The sequence below is a fragment of the Suricata suricatta genome, chromosome 7 (genome assembly GCF_006229205.1).
Source record: "Suricata suricatta isolate VVHF042 chromosome 7, meerkat_22Aug2017_6uvM2_HiC, whole genome shotgun sequence".
In the NCBI taxonomy this organism is placed as follows: domain Eukaryota; kingdom Metazoa; phylum Chordata; class Mammalia; order Carnivora; family Herpestidae; genus Suricata; species Suricata suricatta.
In genome coordinates, this window is record NC_043706.1 from 14,624,749 (window position 1) to 14,641,566 (window position 16,818).

The 16,818-nt window shown below is 44.5% G+C and overlaps 2 long non-coding RNA genes across 3 annotated transcripts in view; one reads left to right on the forward strand and one right to left on the reverse strand.

Moving 5' to 3' along the window:
• Positions 1-1,136: 1,136 nt before the first annotated feature.
• The window catches only part of LOC115296121, a 19,334-nt gene continuing 3,652 nt past the window's right edge, over positions 1,137-16,818 (forward strand). Inside the window, exons 1-2 of one of the 2 annotated variants that reach the window (XR_003910741.1) lie at positions 1,137-1,282; positions 5,257-7,172. This is a non-coding gene — a long non-coding RNA (uncharacterized LOC115296121). Of the gene's footprint in view, positions 1,283-5,256; positions 7,173-16,818 lie in introns of those variants that run through there. The other variant, XR_003910740.1, reaches the window with a different exon arrangement.
• Positions 5,258-11,313, reverse strand: LOC115296122. Its single transcript, XR_003910742.1, has 3 exons — positions 11,249-11,313; positions 10,698-10,798; positions 5,258-5,758 (listed from the first exon to the last, which is right to left on the reverse strand). It is a non-coding gene; the product is annotated as an uncharacterized LOC115296122 (long non-coding RNA).

Below are 16,818 nucleotides of genomic sequence, written 5' to 3' on the forward strand. Positions count from 1 at the left end.
CCCCCCCCCCCCAGATTGTTTCAGCCCAGGGAGAACCTCTCCTATTAAAAAATCAGTTTGGGGGGCAAGATCCCCACCCAACCCCCCAAAAAGCCAGAAGAAAATAGAAATCACCTTCTAATATTTAGTGTCTTCGCGTCAATGCCTACGTAGGTATTTTTAAAGTGGAACACTACATACGATTTTGTAACCTACTTTGTTTTAGCTTAGTATTTTGCAAGATTTTCCACAACATTAAAGAGTTTCAACAGCATTGTGTTGGTGGCTACGGAATATTCCATCACACAGTTCCATTGGATCGTGTTAGATGTGATTAGTCTAACCAGTTAGGGGACTATCTTTGGTGGTGGTAGGTTGTTTATTATTGTTACAAACGATGCTGTGGCTGCTGTGATAAGCTTCCGTCGAGATCAACCTTTGCCCTAATACTGCTTATTTTCTTTGAATGAATACCTAGAAGAAAAGTGTGCTACCTCAAAGGGAATTTCCAGTTTTGTTACATATTGCCAACATTACCTCCACTGAGATGTCCCCAATCTATATTCTCACCTGCAGCTATGAAACTACGTTTCAAACACTCTTGCCACCTGAAAATGTTATCAGACTCCCACCTTGATCTTGATCTTTAATCCCTTAAGGGGTTAAAAAGAATAGCATCCCCAGACACCTTAATTTGCCCTTGGAAGTGGTTTAAACCAAGGGGCAGTCACAGCAAGCTATTCCTAAGTGCCTTTTCTCCATAGCCCTCTTGACACTGATTTTTTAATTGAGACATTGTGAGGCATACAAGTACAGAAAAGAAAAGGAATCAAGGACATCTGTGTGTGATGTACTCTTAATAAACCGTCTATCCGTTGCTAGACCCCATACCTGGGCATTTAGGCTGTTGTCCAATCTTTCGCTGTTGTAAACAATGTTGCCAGAAGCTTGGGGATGGTCAGTTCCTCTGGCCCAGCAATCCCATCGGGTCATCGGATGTTAACATCTTGTCCTCCAAGTCATGTGCCCGTTTATACTCTCCTCAGCAAGCCTTGGTATCATCAGGGTTTTTTTTTTTTTCATTTTCACCAATCTGATGAGTGTAAAAGATCAGTTCCTCTTTGATTTATGTGGCACTGCTTAGGGGAGGGAGGAACATTCTTTTCTTACATTTTGAAGCTGTTGTGTCCTCATGAGGATTACTGGTCATATCATCTGGCTGTTACCATTTGAACTGCTTATAAACTCTGGGCCAAATCCTTTCTTGGTTACGTGCATGCCAAATATCTTTTCCAAGTCAAAGGTCTGTATATTTTTACTCTGTTTATGATGTCTTTAATGTACAAAAGGGGTTTTTTAAAAAGTATTTTCATGTAGTCAGATTTATTGGTCTTTTCATTTATGGTTTGTGCTTCTGATGCTGTGTTGAAGAAATCTTTTCCTACCCTGAGAACATAAACACATTCTCCTTCATTTTCTTTCAAAACTTTTCAAGTCATGCTTTTTCATAAGCAGGTCTTTAATCCACTTAAATATGGTTTGATGTAGAGATTTAACTTATTTTTTCCATATGGAGACCCAGTTCAGTGCTGCTTGGTAAAATTCCTTATTTCCCCATTGATTTGAAATAGCGTCTCTGTTATATACACATTTCCATATGTGTTTCTATATTCTGTCTTTTTCTGGACTGTTGTCGCTTTCTAATTAAACTATAGTGAAGTCTTGCTCTGGTTGGGGAGTAAGGGAACCCTCATACGTTGATCTTCCTCTTCATAATTGTCCTGGAATTCTTGGTTCCTTGCTCTACCTGATACAGGTTATAATCAACTTGAGAATCTCAATTCCCTCTTGAATTTTGAAAGGAACACATTTAAATTATGCCCTGCAGAAAAATAGCATCTTTAGAAAGTGATTCTACAAATTCATCACTGTTGTTTATCTTTCTATTTATTTAGGTCTTCCAGAATTTTTTAGGTCTCATACATTCAAGTCTTCTACAGTTTTGGTAGATTTATTCCTAGCTACCTTTGTATTTTTGGTTGCTATTTTCTAACCTAAATTTTTTAAATTGCTCGGTACAAGTGAGTAAAAACTTACTTTCGTGCAGCCACCAATCTTGCTGAACTTTCTGGTCACTGTGGACAATCTATTCTTAGAGCTGCACGAAGACACTTTCCTGGTCGTGAATGACTTAGAGGATTTTTTTTCTCCAAAAACCCCAACTATGTAGTTTGGTTTTAATTGTCACTACCAATGTCTGGCAGTTGAGTTGTACTCAGAAATGCGGTCTGTATGATTCTTTGAAGCTTCTCGAGAAATTTTTGTGGCCTAATACGTAGGCATTTGGTAAAGTGTCATGTTCTTGAAAAGCCTGCATCCTCCATGTGGGTCTCTTTAATCAAGCTTGCTCGTTGCGTGATGGGTCTTTCTATATCCATCCCAATTTTTGTTCCTCTTAAGTGATCAGTTAGTGAAAGAGATGTGTTAAAATTCCTCCTGTGACTATGAAATTGTCCATTTGTTTTGAAATTTCATCTATTGTTTTTGCTTCATATAGTAACTTGATGCTGTTTTAGGTGACAGCAAATTATAATTACTTCTTCCCAGTGGATTGTTCCTTTTTAGCTTTATTTAGTGACCTTCCCCCCCAAATATTCTTGTCTTGCTTCAAAGAATTTTGCCTACTCTTCTTACAACCAAACAACTTCTTTGAGCTGGTATTTTTTTTATACTTTTAAATCCAATATTTCTCTGTCTTTAAGTTCTTGATGTCTTTTTTAAAGCATGTAGTTAGATTTTTCTAATCCAATACAACTGACAATCTGTCTTCCTAATTGAGAGTTTAATTTTAGTTTTGTCTAAATTGTGCTATATTTGAATTTAGTTCAGTTATCTCGTTTCATGCTTTATACTTAACCTGCTTTCCATCTGATTCTTTTTCTCTTTCTTGTGTAATTTAATATTGACCACATTTTTTGTATTCCATGACGTTCTCTCTACTGATTTGAAAGCTGTACACACAATTTCTAACCTGCTGTTTTTACCCTTACATATCCTTTAATAAGCATAGCTGATCTAATAAAGTCTAAAGTTAACCAATATTGCCACATTCTCCCCAAAATGCCTAAATGCCCTGACCTCTGCCCAGTCACTGCCTATCTTATATATGACTGACCAGTACCTTCATTTTCTACTCCCCAGTTGGTCTTTTTTTATATATTAAATATTTGTTCAAATCCAATGTGATCCGTCTCCCTGCCGCTTTTTAAGAGTCATTTCTTTGGAAGTATATTCTTGAGTAATTCTTGCAGCAAAAACCTGTTATTGGTAAACACTCTTCATTTTCATCTGTCTAAAAATATTCCTTTTGCCCATATTCTTAAGTGCTAATTTAATTTTTTTATAGTTTATTTATTTTTGAGACAGAGACAGAGCATGAATGGGGGAGGGGCAGAGAGAGGGGGACACAGAATCCGAAACAGGCTCCAGGCTCTGAGCTCTCAGCACAGAGCCCGACGCAGGGCTCGAACCCACAAACCAGGAGATGATGACCTGAGCTGAAGTCTGCCGCCTAACCAGCTGAGCCACCCACGCATCCCATTAAATGCTCATTTAGTTATAATGTAAATGGACTGTTCTTTTCTCTCGGGGCTTTGAATGTATTATTCCATTGTCCTCTGGCTTTCTTAGCAAAGTTCTGGATAATCCGATACTTATTCCTTTGTGGGCAAGGGTTCTTTTAGCTACAAATGCTTCTAAAATCTTCCCTTTCTATTTGGTGTGGTTTTCATCATACAGTGTTGTATCTACTAGAGAATGTGGTATTATTTAATCTACTAAGGTTTGCAGCTTTCATAAGCTCTGGAAAAGTCTCCGTTATTCTCTTGGAGTATTGCCTGACTTCCATTTGCTCTGCTGTTTCCTTCTGGAACAGGTGATAAGGGTGTGTTGGCCTCTCCCATTGCATGTCCACCCTCCCCTCCACCCCACCCCCACGATAAGCTCTTCCCCCACATTTTGCCCCTCCTCATGTCTCTGTGCAGACCTCTGACTCTTCCTCAAATCCATCTTTGCAGCTGCTAGTTATTCATTCAGTAATATGTAATAGTCAGTTTAACCTATTAAGTAATGTTTTAAAAACTTCTCAAGCTAGAATTGATTTCTGATTTAACTCCGATCAAGTCTTCTTTGATGGCGTCTCATCCTTTTATTGGGTTCCTTACTTCTCTTATGCCTTTCATAATTTTAGAGATGTTTATTTCATAATCTACCTGATCACCGTATTATCTGAAGTTCTTTCATATTGATGTCTGTTTTGGTGTGCTAACTCTTGATTTTGTATAGGTTTTTTTTCATATGTTCTGTGATTTTGAGTTGCAAATCAGTCTCTAGTTGAGACCTCATACAGAGGAGTCTGGGAAGAGACTGTAGACTACCAGAGAGATTTTACGTTTGTTTTAACCAGATGCCCTAAAGGTGCCGCCAGCCTATGATGGCATTTTATATTAATTTTTTATGGGCATTTATTTATCTTGAGAGAGAAAGAGAGTGTGTGTGTGTGTGTGTGTGTGTGTGTGAGAGAGAGAGAGAGAGAGAGAGAGAGAGAGAGAGAGAGAGAGAGCAATAGAGGGCCAGAGACAGAGAGAGTGTGTGAGCAATAGAGAGGCAGAGAGAGAGAGAGAGAGAGAGAGAGAGAGAGAGAGAATCCTAAGCAGGCTCCACACTGCCAGCACAGAGCCCGACACTGGGCTCAGTCAATCCCAGGAACTGTGAGATCATGACTTGAGTGGAAACCAAGAGGAGACTGCTTAACTGTCTGAGCCACCCAGGGGCCCAGAATTGTATATTAATTTCTTGGTGGGGTGTGTGCTTGACCACTCTAAGCGTAATAATCTTAAACATCATATTCATGTGAGGACACCTCTATGACTATGAATTTTAAGGAAATGTTTTTGTTTAAAAAAAACTACAAGCTTGTAGTTTTACAAGCATGTCATTCGCTGTATAAGTGGACAGTTATTTTCAGTTCATCCTTTTCTTGGTGGGGGGACTTCAGATTTAACTTTCTTGCTCTCCTAGGACCCAGGGGCGTCCTGGGTGCCTGGTGGTCATCAAAACCTAAGCTCTTTGATCAGACACCAGTTCCCGAGTCTGGACAACTGCTCCTCCCCACCCGCACCCCCTTGTCCTCCACCCCACACCCCTGCCTCCGAGTCAGCTCATGCGAGTTCATAGCTCTTCATTCTGACCCTCCACCTTGCCTTTACTCTCTCACAGGTACAGCTAGACATCAGTCAGCCTTTATTCCTTTAGTTCTAGAAATGGACAAAATTTTTAAATTACACAGAAAACCATATTGCTGGAAATCGAAGGACCCAATCTATTATTTGATAGCCGAACAATGTGACTTCACGGGGGCTACCTCTCAACCCTTACAAGTACCAAGTATCTTTTCACACGCCTTCTTCCTCCTCTTCTAAACATACTGAGGTACGAGCGTATTTCTGAGAAGGCCATTGCTTATGAAACGTTCTCGGGTTTACTCCAGGCCACGTAACAATAAAACGCCGCCATGTCCCCCAGCGCGTCTCTGAAGTGACGTGCATGCAGGAAAGCCACATCGCCAAGCGCTAGCTTGGGGTCTTCTCTGAACCCGGGAGAGACGTTGATGAGTGGGTTGGTCCGCACTTTGACTGGAAGGCGAAAAGAAAAGCGAATGCAAAGTGCTTCTTGTCTTCTGAAACCACTAGCTGTCACCTTCACATCTTTCTGTTCTGTACTTTAAAAAGAGAAAAACCCCAAATCATTAGAAAACGCTGTGGTTACACATGCTCTCGGCCATCGGCAGGCATCTGTCAGCCTTGGGCAAGAAAACTGAAGATAACCAGTGGCCTTGCTGACCCTCAGCCCCTCCGTCCTTACGATGACTGCGTAGGACTGCGTAGGACTGCGTAGGACTGCGTAGGACAAGGACTGTGGCCTTGTCATTTTGCCTGTCTCCGAGGGCATGCCAGGAAAAGCATGTCACACATTTGGAACTCAGACCTTTAAGAACCTTTTCAGAGATTGGAGACTGGGAGGAGAAAGTTCTGGAATGTTCTATTCTATTCCTTCGTCTCACCTACCCCTCCCAGGGCAGGAAGCTGGGGGCAGGGACCGGCATGGAGACAGGACATTTGAATTCCCTGTTAAACATTTACCAAGCAGCATGGAAGCTGTGCCTATGAAAGATGGTTCCCAAGAAACTCAGAGGGAGAACACAGCTTCTCAGCGTGGACCTCGCTGTCTCTTGATTCTTCGAGATTTCTCTCTGAAAGTCTAAGGCTGGAAGGCTATGGCCTCAGGGGATTGAGGGCAGCTCTCCAGGGAGGGGAGGAACTAGTGAGGAGCCCACTGGGGAAAGGCAGAGATTGGATAAGGAGAAAAGAGAAATGAGAGGAGGGCTTGCCCTTCAAGGAAAGAGCTTCCTGAAGGGGCCAGAGGACACATTTTTAGGATGGCCTTCAGGCACCTATCAAATGCTGAGCACATCACAAATTTGCAAAAGATGGCTTGAGACTGACTAGAATTCGCTCATCTGGTGACCAGTGCTGGTTGATGGGGTAGTGAAACCCCGGCTCCATACCCTGTGCCCCCATCTGCCTCTCCAGTCTCTCACCCTCGGGGCTGACAGACCTGGTCAATGAGGAAGCCCTACAGAAGGGGAAGACGGGGTTCCCCTTTGCCCCAAGGGCGCCTTCTGAACCTCCTTTCCAGAGAAGGAAAGAATACACTTGAACGAAATCGGCCAACAAATCGACCACTCTCTACCATTGAGAGTCCGGGTTTGGGGTAACATCTTCTGAGCCTGAGCCCCCAAAGCAGCCCCACGTGGAGAGCTCTCAGGAGTCTGGCCCCAAGGTCACTCCTACAGTCCTTCCCTCAGGCCGAAAGGACCTTTGCGCTCACCCTCCACGACCCATGCTCCCAGCATCGGCACCTGCGCCCTCCCCACTGGGGGGAGCTGGGAGCTGCTGGTGTGAGAGCCACAGTGAGGCTGAGAGGGAAGCCCAATGTGTGGCTATGTAAATTATATGTTTTAATAAAATTCCCCCATTAGGTTTTTCCCTTTGGGCTACTTCTTAGTCACCCTGTACTTTCCAGCTGCGTGCATTTGTTCACTTAATGAACAAAATAAACAGAAATAACTCGTATCCTTGTACTTTTCTTGCTTTCTTTTTTTAATCCCCCTCTGGGAAGCCAGAAGCATCTGGAAGGCACTGCTGCTTGTGCTCTGTGAGGGAGGAAAGCGGCAGGTGAAATGATCCCTGTGTTGGCTGTGCAGAAGAAGCCATACCACCTGAGCAAAGTTGCACAAGAACAAAATGCAGAGAACTTGGCCTCAGGCTTGATGTGAGGCTCATGGGGCGGGAAACACACCGCAGTCCTCCAAGGACGCATGAAGAAAACCTTCTGTAAGATGAGTTTCTTGTGTTACTCTACACCGGAGTGCCCTGTTCACATGCTCCTAGGTCCTAGGTCTGTGAACTAGCTCATCCCTCCTTCTAGAACCTTCTTGCCCTGAACCACAACCCAACTCTCTCCTTCATTTCATCCAAGGCTATTCAAATTTCACCTTTCCAGAAAAGTCCCTCTGAACTACCCTATCCAAGCAGAGCCGACCTCTGCCACCTGCTGGACCCTATTTTGTTTTCCTCCAAGTTCGTATCACAATCTGACATTAGCTCATAGGTTTGTTTGCTTTTTATATTTTGTCTCCTCCTCTAGAATTTAAGGCTGTGCATTGTTACCTTCTTTTAGTCTCAGACCCTGGGGTAGCCTGAGACATATATATAGTAGGTGCTCAATAAATGTTTGCTGAATGGATGAATCCGTGAATGAAGATGTACTCGAGAGGGAGATTGTGGCGCTTTGCACTATTAGCTTCAATTTTCATCCCTTCTTGTTTCTGTGCTGGGAGAGTTCAGTCAACTGCAGAGTTAGGGAACGGCTCACACGAGATGGCTGCCTTCACCTCTGACACCCTTTCAAGTTCAAGGGGGTTCCCCAAACCACCCTCAGTTCTGATAATTCACTAGGACTTTCAGAACTCACTGGTAACCTTTACACTCACAGCGATGGTTTATTCCAAGGAAAAGAGGCAGATTAAAATCAGGAAGAGGTCTGGGCAAAGTGTGGGAGGCATCCATTCGCAGGTGTCCTCTCCCAGCGTGCTCATGGAGAGCATCGCCCCCTCCTGGCCATGGTGTGTGACAATATGTGTGGGAAGCCCGCCCAGGAAAGCCCGCCCAAGCCTCAGTGTCCAGAGGTTTTACCTGGTTCTAGCACATGCCACCTCTATTGATACCATTACCCCTACCGCAAGCCTCCATTACAAATCACGTTGTTAAACTACCCAGTGGCCTAAGCTCCCAGGCTAACAGAGATAAACCTACCAAAGAGAGTATTTCAGTGACCTAGTGATCACTTTCCAATAGCCAGAGGCAAAAAGCCAGACCTCTTTAAGGATAAGTTTAACATGTCACTATACAAATACCTTGTAACTTTGCCATATCCTTGAGCTGTGGGCAGAAATAGTCCTCCACCTCTTGACCTTGGCTTTGGTCACATGATTCGGTGGCCAGTAGAATGGGGCAGAAATCAGTGTGCCAATTCCACTCTCTCTGATGTCTCTGCTGTCACCGTGAGAGGTCCCAGGCAGCAGATGAAAAATGTGAAACAGAGCCACTCCCCTTCCCTTCCAGCCTGGCCCAACCTGACCTTCATCCACTGAGCAGACCGCTTGAACAAAGTAAATGCCATCTGCCGTGTCCCCACAAAGATTCTGCCATTGGGTTTTAAGCAGTATTATCATGGACAGAGTTAACTGATAAAGTTATCAAACTGTTGAGGACCATTAATATTGTTCTGAGAGGCTGCTGATCCAATTAGAGCTTTATCTAGTGTCGCTGAAACAGGGTAGCTTGTGGAAATGGGCACAGGGTGACAAGGTTTGTTAAGGAAACCGGTGAGGAGGTAGAACGCTTTGAAGATCCAAAGCAGATGGGGTGCCTGGGTGGCTCAGTAAGTTAGGCATCCAACTCTTGCTTGAGGCTCATGTCATGATATTATGGTTCATGAGATCAAGCCCCGCATCAGGCTCTGTGCTGACAGCATGGAGTCTGCTTCGGATTTGCTCTCTCCCTCTCTCTCTGTCCCTCCCCCATGTCTTTGCGTGCGTGCTCTCTCTCTCTCTCAAAATAAATAAACTTAAAGCAACAAAAAGAAGACCCAAAGCAGAGATGCCAAACACCTACAGGACCAGCAAGGTAAATGTGAGTGAATAAAAAGAGCCAGTTACCTGACTGTACATTTGAACTCCGGGAGAATGGAGACAATCGGGAAGAATGGGGACTGCGGTAAGCTGAACAGCAGCAGCCCATCTGAAAGGAGCAGTCTCCGCTCCATTCCAGTCAATTGCTGTGAATGTGAAATAACCCAAGCGTGCCAAGTCTTTTAATCTCTCAGATGGTGTGTGTGTGTGTATGAGAATCTGAGAATTTAGATATTTATGAAATTTCTTAAATGCTGAAAATGATAGATGTTTGCCCAAACACCATGCAAGATGAACCAGACGCACCTATGGCTGTTCACCGTGCCATCTCTCCTTTATGTCCTGGCATGCAACACCTGGTGGCAGTGGCCTTGTCTGGGACCTTACAGAGAGCATCCTTGATAGCTTGGGATTTCAGTCAAGAGAGGGAAAGTCATGCTAAGAGGAGAGAGGACAGAACAAGTGGATGCCAAAGACAGAGTTCCCCGTGGCCATCTGGCCCAGGGCCATTCCACTCATAGCTAATTGACGTTCTTTAAGTGTTATCGAATGAGACTCATTAGCATTTTCCTACTTTGGGGATGTATCCCTCATAAGAAAGAGACAAGGCATAAAGCATCTGTCTTAGTCCTTTGCATAGATAACTCTGTGTGATGCTGGACAACATTCAGGAGCTCCCAGCTACCCAGGCGGCAGTGCAATGGGAATGTTCCCAGCCAGGGCGAGGGACCAGGACGGGAGATGCTCACGGGACCCACAGGAGCTCCCCTTCCACCGGGCATCAGTGCAAACACTGACCGGCTCTCATGCTTCTGTGTCTGCAGAATCCTGCGTTTCCAAACAGAGAGTAAGAGGTGGGCTTCCCTCGTGGTGTGACTGAAACCTATGAACATTATCACCTGCTCTTTCTTCTAAATTTAGCTTTCTCCTGGATTTTAGCTGTAGACACAGTAGAGCGATCCGTAGGGCCTGCGTCTGCCTCTCAGGTATTTATCGTCTAGGATGGGGTCCCGGCATTGCCTTCTCTCTGCTCTACATATGCAAGAATCATTATCCCACAGACAACTCGTTTGTAAGATGATGGTATTTGTTTAGCACCAGATGTTGCTTGCTTCCCCTCATTTCCTTGCTGTTCGGAGCCCTGGGGATGCTTGCACAAATGGTGGTTCTGCGGAAGGCCAGGAAAAGTCTCCCCACCCAAACAGACCTGGGAGCAGCTGCCGGAGGAAAAGCTGGTATGTCAGACTGTTCAGATCTGATCATAATGTGCTCATGCACAAAAACAGCTGAGGTTTCTTAAGGATCCTACTTCCAAGAACATACAGCGACAGTGCCACACACAAAAAGCACGTGTCACTAGGGCGAGGAAGGGAAAAGAAAGTAACATCTACCAAGTGGTACTCACTGCGCGCGCACACGTCACTCCGTTTAATCCTTACAATGACTCCCATGGGTCATACTAAAATGTCTGTTTCTCTGCTGGAGGGAATTGATGCCCACCTAAGCCTGACAAGAAAGATCACTGTTAGATACGGTAATCCTATGTCTCAAACTTGGCAGATTTTGAATACTCCTTCTGTTTCCTGGCTGGGATTTCAGAATCGGTACCCACTCTACTGTTCAGCCAGTAAGAAGCCCCCATGGCCCGTGCTTCTTTAATGCCCTATAAAACTTATTCTGTAACTGCTTTCTAGGTAACTCAAGAAAGTGTAAGCCAAAAGGAAAGAGATCAGGGGCGCCTGGTTGGCTCAGTTAGTTAAGCATCTGACTTTGGTTCAGGTCTTGATCTCATGGTTTGTGGGAGCCCCGCACTGGGCTCTGTGCTGATGGCTCAGAGCCTGGAGCCTGTTTTGGATTCTGTGTCTCCCTTTGTCTCTGCCCCTCCCTAACACATACTCTGTCTCTCTCTCAAATTTAAATTTAAAAAAATTTTAAAAAAGAAAAGAGATCCTTCACATTTGTCTGTGGTCCCCGATGTGATAGTGGAGCAGCTATAGAGAGGATTCCTCGGGAACACAGAGTAGCCTACCTGAGAGCAGAATGCCATGACATCACCGTGACATCAAAGGCTGTCTTTGTCCTGTCTCATGGTGAACAGAATAGACCTTACCTAGAGATAAGACACTCACACTGTCTGCTGTCCCAAAGACAGGTTTGTGTGGTGTCCAGGACATGTATCTGTAGGAGGAGGGCTGCCAACCAGGGGGAAAAAGAGGTGGGACATCTGGGAGGCAAGAGCCAAGATTTCAGTACAGGAAGTGGCTCCACGCTGGAATGAGCAGACAGGGTAGGTGTTTGTGTGTGTGTTGCTGAGGGAGGTCAGGAAGGCAGATGATCGGCAGCAGAGAATGTGACCCGTGTGTGCCCAGAGCCAACGCCAGTGTTTGGGACAGGAAAGTCAGGCTGGGAACAGGGCCAGATCTTTGACCCTGAGGACTCTGGGCCACCAGTCAGGCAGGACCGAGTGTGTCCCAGCTGAGCGGGCTTCCCACCAAAGACCCCCAGCCTTGTTCCCAAGCCCAGAGCTGAGCCTTGTAGACAAAAAAAAAACCCTCAAAAAGCCACAGATGCTGGAGGATTTGGGGAGTCTTTATTTATCAAACAGCATCTCCACTGGTCTGTACATTTTAACAAACCTTGGTGCTTGGGGTAAAAACACGTTTTCTGTATGATAAGGCTCTTCTCCCTTACTCAGAACCTCTGGTTACTGCACAAATAGAGGGTATGCAGCTGCTCCTGGTGTCTGAGAGGAAAATTACAACTCTGAGTCTGTGGTTTGAGGAGATACCTAGGTAGGAGTGGTGTGTGTGCGTGGCTACAAGATCTGAGGCATCCCTTTCGATGGGGATTCAGGGCTAGGAAGCCCAAATCATGACTTTTCTCTAAGCAAAGGAACCGCTCCTTCACCCCACCCTCCCAACTCTTCTACCCCAATCCAGGCTCTGTCAGTCATCCTTAGAACCTGATCCCATTGGCTACTCATAACCTGAGAGTAGGGGCTGATTGGACCTTGTCCCTCACCTGCCCCCACAAGGGCGTTCTGGGACATAGCCTGAGAGTGGAGAGCAGTTCTTACCTGCCCTCTCCAGTCGTGTGAACATGAGCCAGTGTGCACTTTCCTCTTATCTCTACACCACCTTCCAAACTGCTGCACGGGAAAGAAAATAACATTAATTTGGACTTTTCTTCTAACATCTTAACTGGTCACAGACCATAGCTTTCATTCTTAACAAAGACCCAGATCTTACATTTCACATGCCCCGTATCAGACAGGGACACTACCCTAAGTCTATTAACATGCCTGTTCCCTCAAAGGTTAAGTGTCTGGACGTTATCTATGTCTCCGTCATGGATACCTAGGGTCCTTCCTGTCAACGGGCTTCAGGTAGAGTGAGTGAGCCTCAGCTACATGACGAAAGCCACACTGGGGCCACCACTTCAGCCACAGACCATTATAGCCTTATTCCTTCTGAAGGGAGGTTCGCTTTGGTCTTTCTGGCCAAGGTCCAGTTCACATGGTTGGGACATGCCATCTTTCAGGAGTGACTTCAGATGCCTGGGCATTCTCAGGAAGTCTGGATGGGAAAGGAAGCTTGAAGTGGGAAGGTGGTACTGAAGAACTCTTGAAGAATGAGCTCAGGCTTTGGTTTTGGAGCCCAGGTAGGTTGGCCTGAACTCACCCCTTGAGTTCCTGGATGACAAGCAGCTTCTCCAATGACTCAGTCTATACTGCAGAGGAACCCCAGGACCTATAATGAAACTCAGGTCAACCCTTCAGAATGTGTCCCACTTGGCTCTCCATGATCTTCCTCAAGGCTCTCTAGTTGCCTCTGAGTTTTTAAAGAAACATCAGGCTCTACAAACTTAAAGACAAATTTCTCAGGCAGGCCTCATAGGCTTTGCAGCTAAATCCAACCCTGGAAGGCTGCCAGGAGAGGGAGCAGACTGGAGGGTTCTGAGGAGATTTTCTAGGGGTGGTGGGGATAGGACTTCCCCCTGCTACAATTCTGCAGGTCCCTGAGGAATGATTTAAGGAGACACCACCTGCTACCCCTCTCACTGCAGTCAACTCCAGCCTCCCTGCCGCTGTCCCTTATTCACAAATATTTCAGGATCTGACTCACAGTCTCTGTCACTATCACAACAGCAAAGAACATGCTGGCCTTCCAGTCTCTTTGTGTCCCTGATGACATCTTTTCTTCTGTCCTGGCTTATTCACCCACTCCCAAGATCATACCATAGATCATTACCCAGGATCATTATCTGCCCTTCCAGAGATCCCAACATTTCTTATAATACTTCCATCTTCTTGCATCCATCCCCCACCCTTTCATCATTTCCCTCTTACCCAGCTTGGATCCCCTAGCCCGGCCTTTGGCTCACTCACATCCAGGCACCCCCTTCTTCTTAACCCCCGTCTCCATTTGTCATAGCTGTTTGGCTAAATCCCAACTTTGTTTGAACTCAACTCCCTGCCTACTCACCTCCCAAACTCAAGCCATTGTATGAGGCTAGAGAACAACACATAACTGTGCTGTTGGGTTCCGCCTGGTGTTCGTGACCACAAACTTGAGGTGGGCCCTCTGCATTGGCTGAGTAATTCCCTAGTCACTCTGTAGCCTTCTGTAAGATGACTCCTTCTCTTCTTCATCCCCTTCCCCACTCTGAGCTGATGACCTTGTTCCTAATTTCCCCAGAAAACAAAATCAGAAGGGAATTCTTCTCCTCACCGATAGATACCAACTTCTTGAATCTGTATTCTCTGGCTCCTTTGAGACCTTTCCACCCATGCCTGTCCAAGGACATCAGAATTTTTCCTTCTCTCTCCTGACTCATCTATGTGGTCATTCCCATCAGCCTGCAAATATTTTGTAATAACTGTTCCCTTTAAAAAAATCTTCTGTGAAAGAGGAGTGGTCCTATAAATATTAATACACACCACAAAGCCTTTGTCATCACAATAGTGTAATACCACCATCTAAAAAGACAGAAGAACGGAGTAAAATAGGAAGTTAAGAAATCAGTTCAAATACTTGTTATGATATCTAGATTATGATAATGGTGATACCTCCAAATCACTGGGGCTAACTGGTATTGGGCTGACCAGAGAGGCATTTAAAAAAAATAATAAAATGGGGGCATCTGGGTGGCTCAGTTGGTGAAGCGCCTACTTTAGCTCAGGTCATGATCTCACAGTTCTTGGGTCTGAGCCCTGCATCAGGCTCTGTGCTGATAGCTCAGAGCCTAGAGTCTGCTTCCAGTTCTGTGTCTCCTTCTCTCCCTGTCCCTCTCCTGCTTGTGCTCTGTCTCTGTCTCTCAAAAATAAACAAACAATAACATTTTTAAAAATAATAAAATAAAATTAGACCTATTTCTTGCACTATCCACGAGAATAATTGCCAAATAAATCAGAAATCTAGATGCAAAATGCAATTGCACAGGTACCAGAAGAGATGTTTTATGTATTCTGAGTAGGAAAAGACTTTTATATATGACTAACAATCTGGATTAAGAGATCAATAAATCTGACTATATAAAATGTTTAAAAAAGTTTAAGCTTTAGAATAGTCAAAACACAAACAAAAACTGACAGAAAAAAATACTTGCAGCACAGATCATTAAGAACCAACATCGGGGCACCTGGGTGGCTCAGTCGGTTGAGCGTCCGGCTTCAGCTTAGGTCATGATCTCACGGTTGTGGGTTCGAGCCCCGCATCAGGCTCTGTGCTGACAGCTAGCTCAGAGCCTGGAGCTTGCTTCAGATTCTGTGTCTCCCTCTCTCTCTGACCCTCCCCTGCTCGCACTGTCTCTCTCTGTCCCTCAAAAATAAATAAAAGACATAAAAAAAAATCTTTAAAAAAAAAAAAGAACCAACATCTAATATTGTAAAAACTTCTCAAAATTGGAGGGAAATAAATCCAATAGCAAAGTGGACAAAAGACATGAACAGACAATTGATTGGAGAGATGTAAAATTGGATCCTAAACATGTAAAAATATGATCAATTTTACTCCAAATTAAAAAATGCAAATTAAATTTACATTAAACAACATTTTTACCCATTTGATTAGCAAAAAAATAAAAAATTCAAGAGCTTAACAATACCCTCTGTTGGTGAGGCTAAAGCAGTAGGCACTGGGATCCACCGTTGGTTGGAATGTGATACGGCACTATGCCCAGGGAGGGGCACTCGACATCTAACAAAACATATATGAATTTATCCTTCTACCTGGAAATCTTATTTCTTTTTTGTACGTTTATTTATTTTGAGAGAGACAGAGATAGTGCAAGTAGGGGAGGGGCAGAGAGCAAGGGAGAGAGAGAGAGAACCTCAGGCTCTGCACTTCCAGCGCAGAGCCTGACGTGGGGTTCCGACTCATCATGACCTGAGCCAAAACCAAGAGACAGACGCTTAAGTGACTGTGCCACATGGGTCCCCCTAGAAATCTCACTTCCAAGAATTTACCCCAAATACATACCTCTAATGACATAAAAATACAGATACCCAAGGTTATTCATTATAGCATTATTTAAAGTTGCACAAAATTGGAAACCACCTAAATGTCCAAGCACAGGAGATTGGTAGGTACACATAATGAGGTGCTGAGATAGAAACAAGTACACAGGCCCTTTTTGGATACAATTTGATGCAGAATGATTTCTAGGAGAGACTTGAGCAAAAAGGCAAAGTGCAAAAGAGCATATGTAGTCTGCTACCTTCTGTGTAAGAAAGAAGGTGAATAAGAAGATTTGCATCCATGTTTCTCTTTGCAAAAAGAAGCACAGGATGAGCAAATAAAAATAATAATAGGTTATTGGTTTCCTACAAGGGGTGTGGGAGAAAGGCGTGAGAAAATTATGGCACGGGGTGATACTTCTCTGAATATACCTTTCTGTATAGCTCTGACTTTGGTTAGAATGTCAATGTTCTAAGTATTTTTTTTTAAAAATTATATTCAATCACTTAACACCCACTACCCTTTTGTCCTGCATTGCATGGCCATGCCTTGGTTTTCGTTGGGGAAAAGTGCTTCTCCCACATGCCAGCCCACAGGTGTTTCAGATGGGGTAGGCCTGTGACACAGTGTGGCCACAGGGACAGGCTCAGGACACCCAGCACAAACCAGTGAGTCAGTGATACGCCACAACCTTCAGCTGCCGCTAGTCCGAGGCCACCTTCCTCTTTTTCTCTGGGCTTGAATCCAGGAAGTCGTAGACCTGGAGTAACTGGAAACCTTCTGACCACCTTGAAATGAAGCCAAAATGGAGGCGAGCCGAGAGATATGAGAGCAATTTATGGAAGTATTGTTTAAGCACCTGCTATTTTTACGTAATTACATGAAATGGTTGCGTTTCAAGTGTTAGCCTTTGCCTGCGTGAGTTGGGTTTTCTGTCACATGCATTCAGTCTCAAATGGCCCACTTAACTGAAGCCTCATCATTCATGGATGTGGAATCTGAGGCCCAATAAGGTGAAGAGAGAGGTCCAACATCACACTGGAAAATTATAGTGAAGGTGGTGTTCAC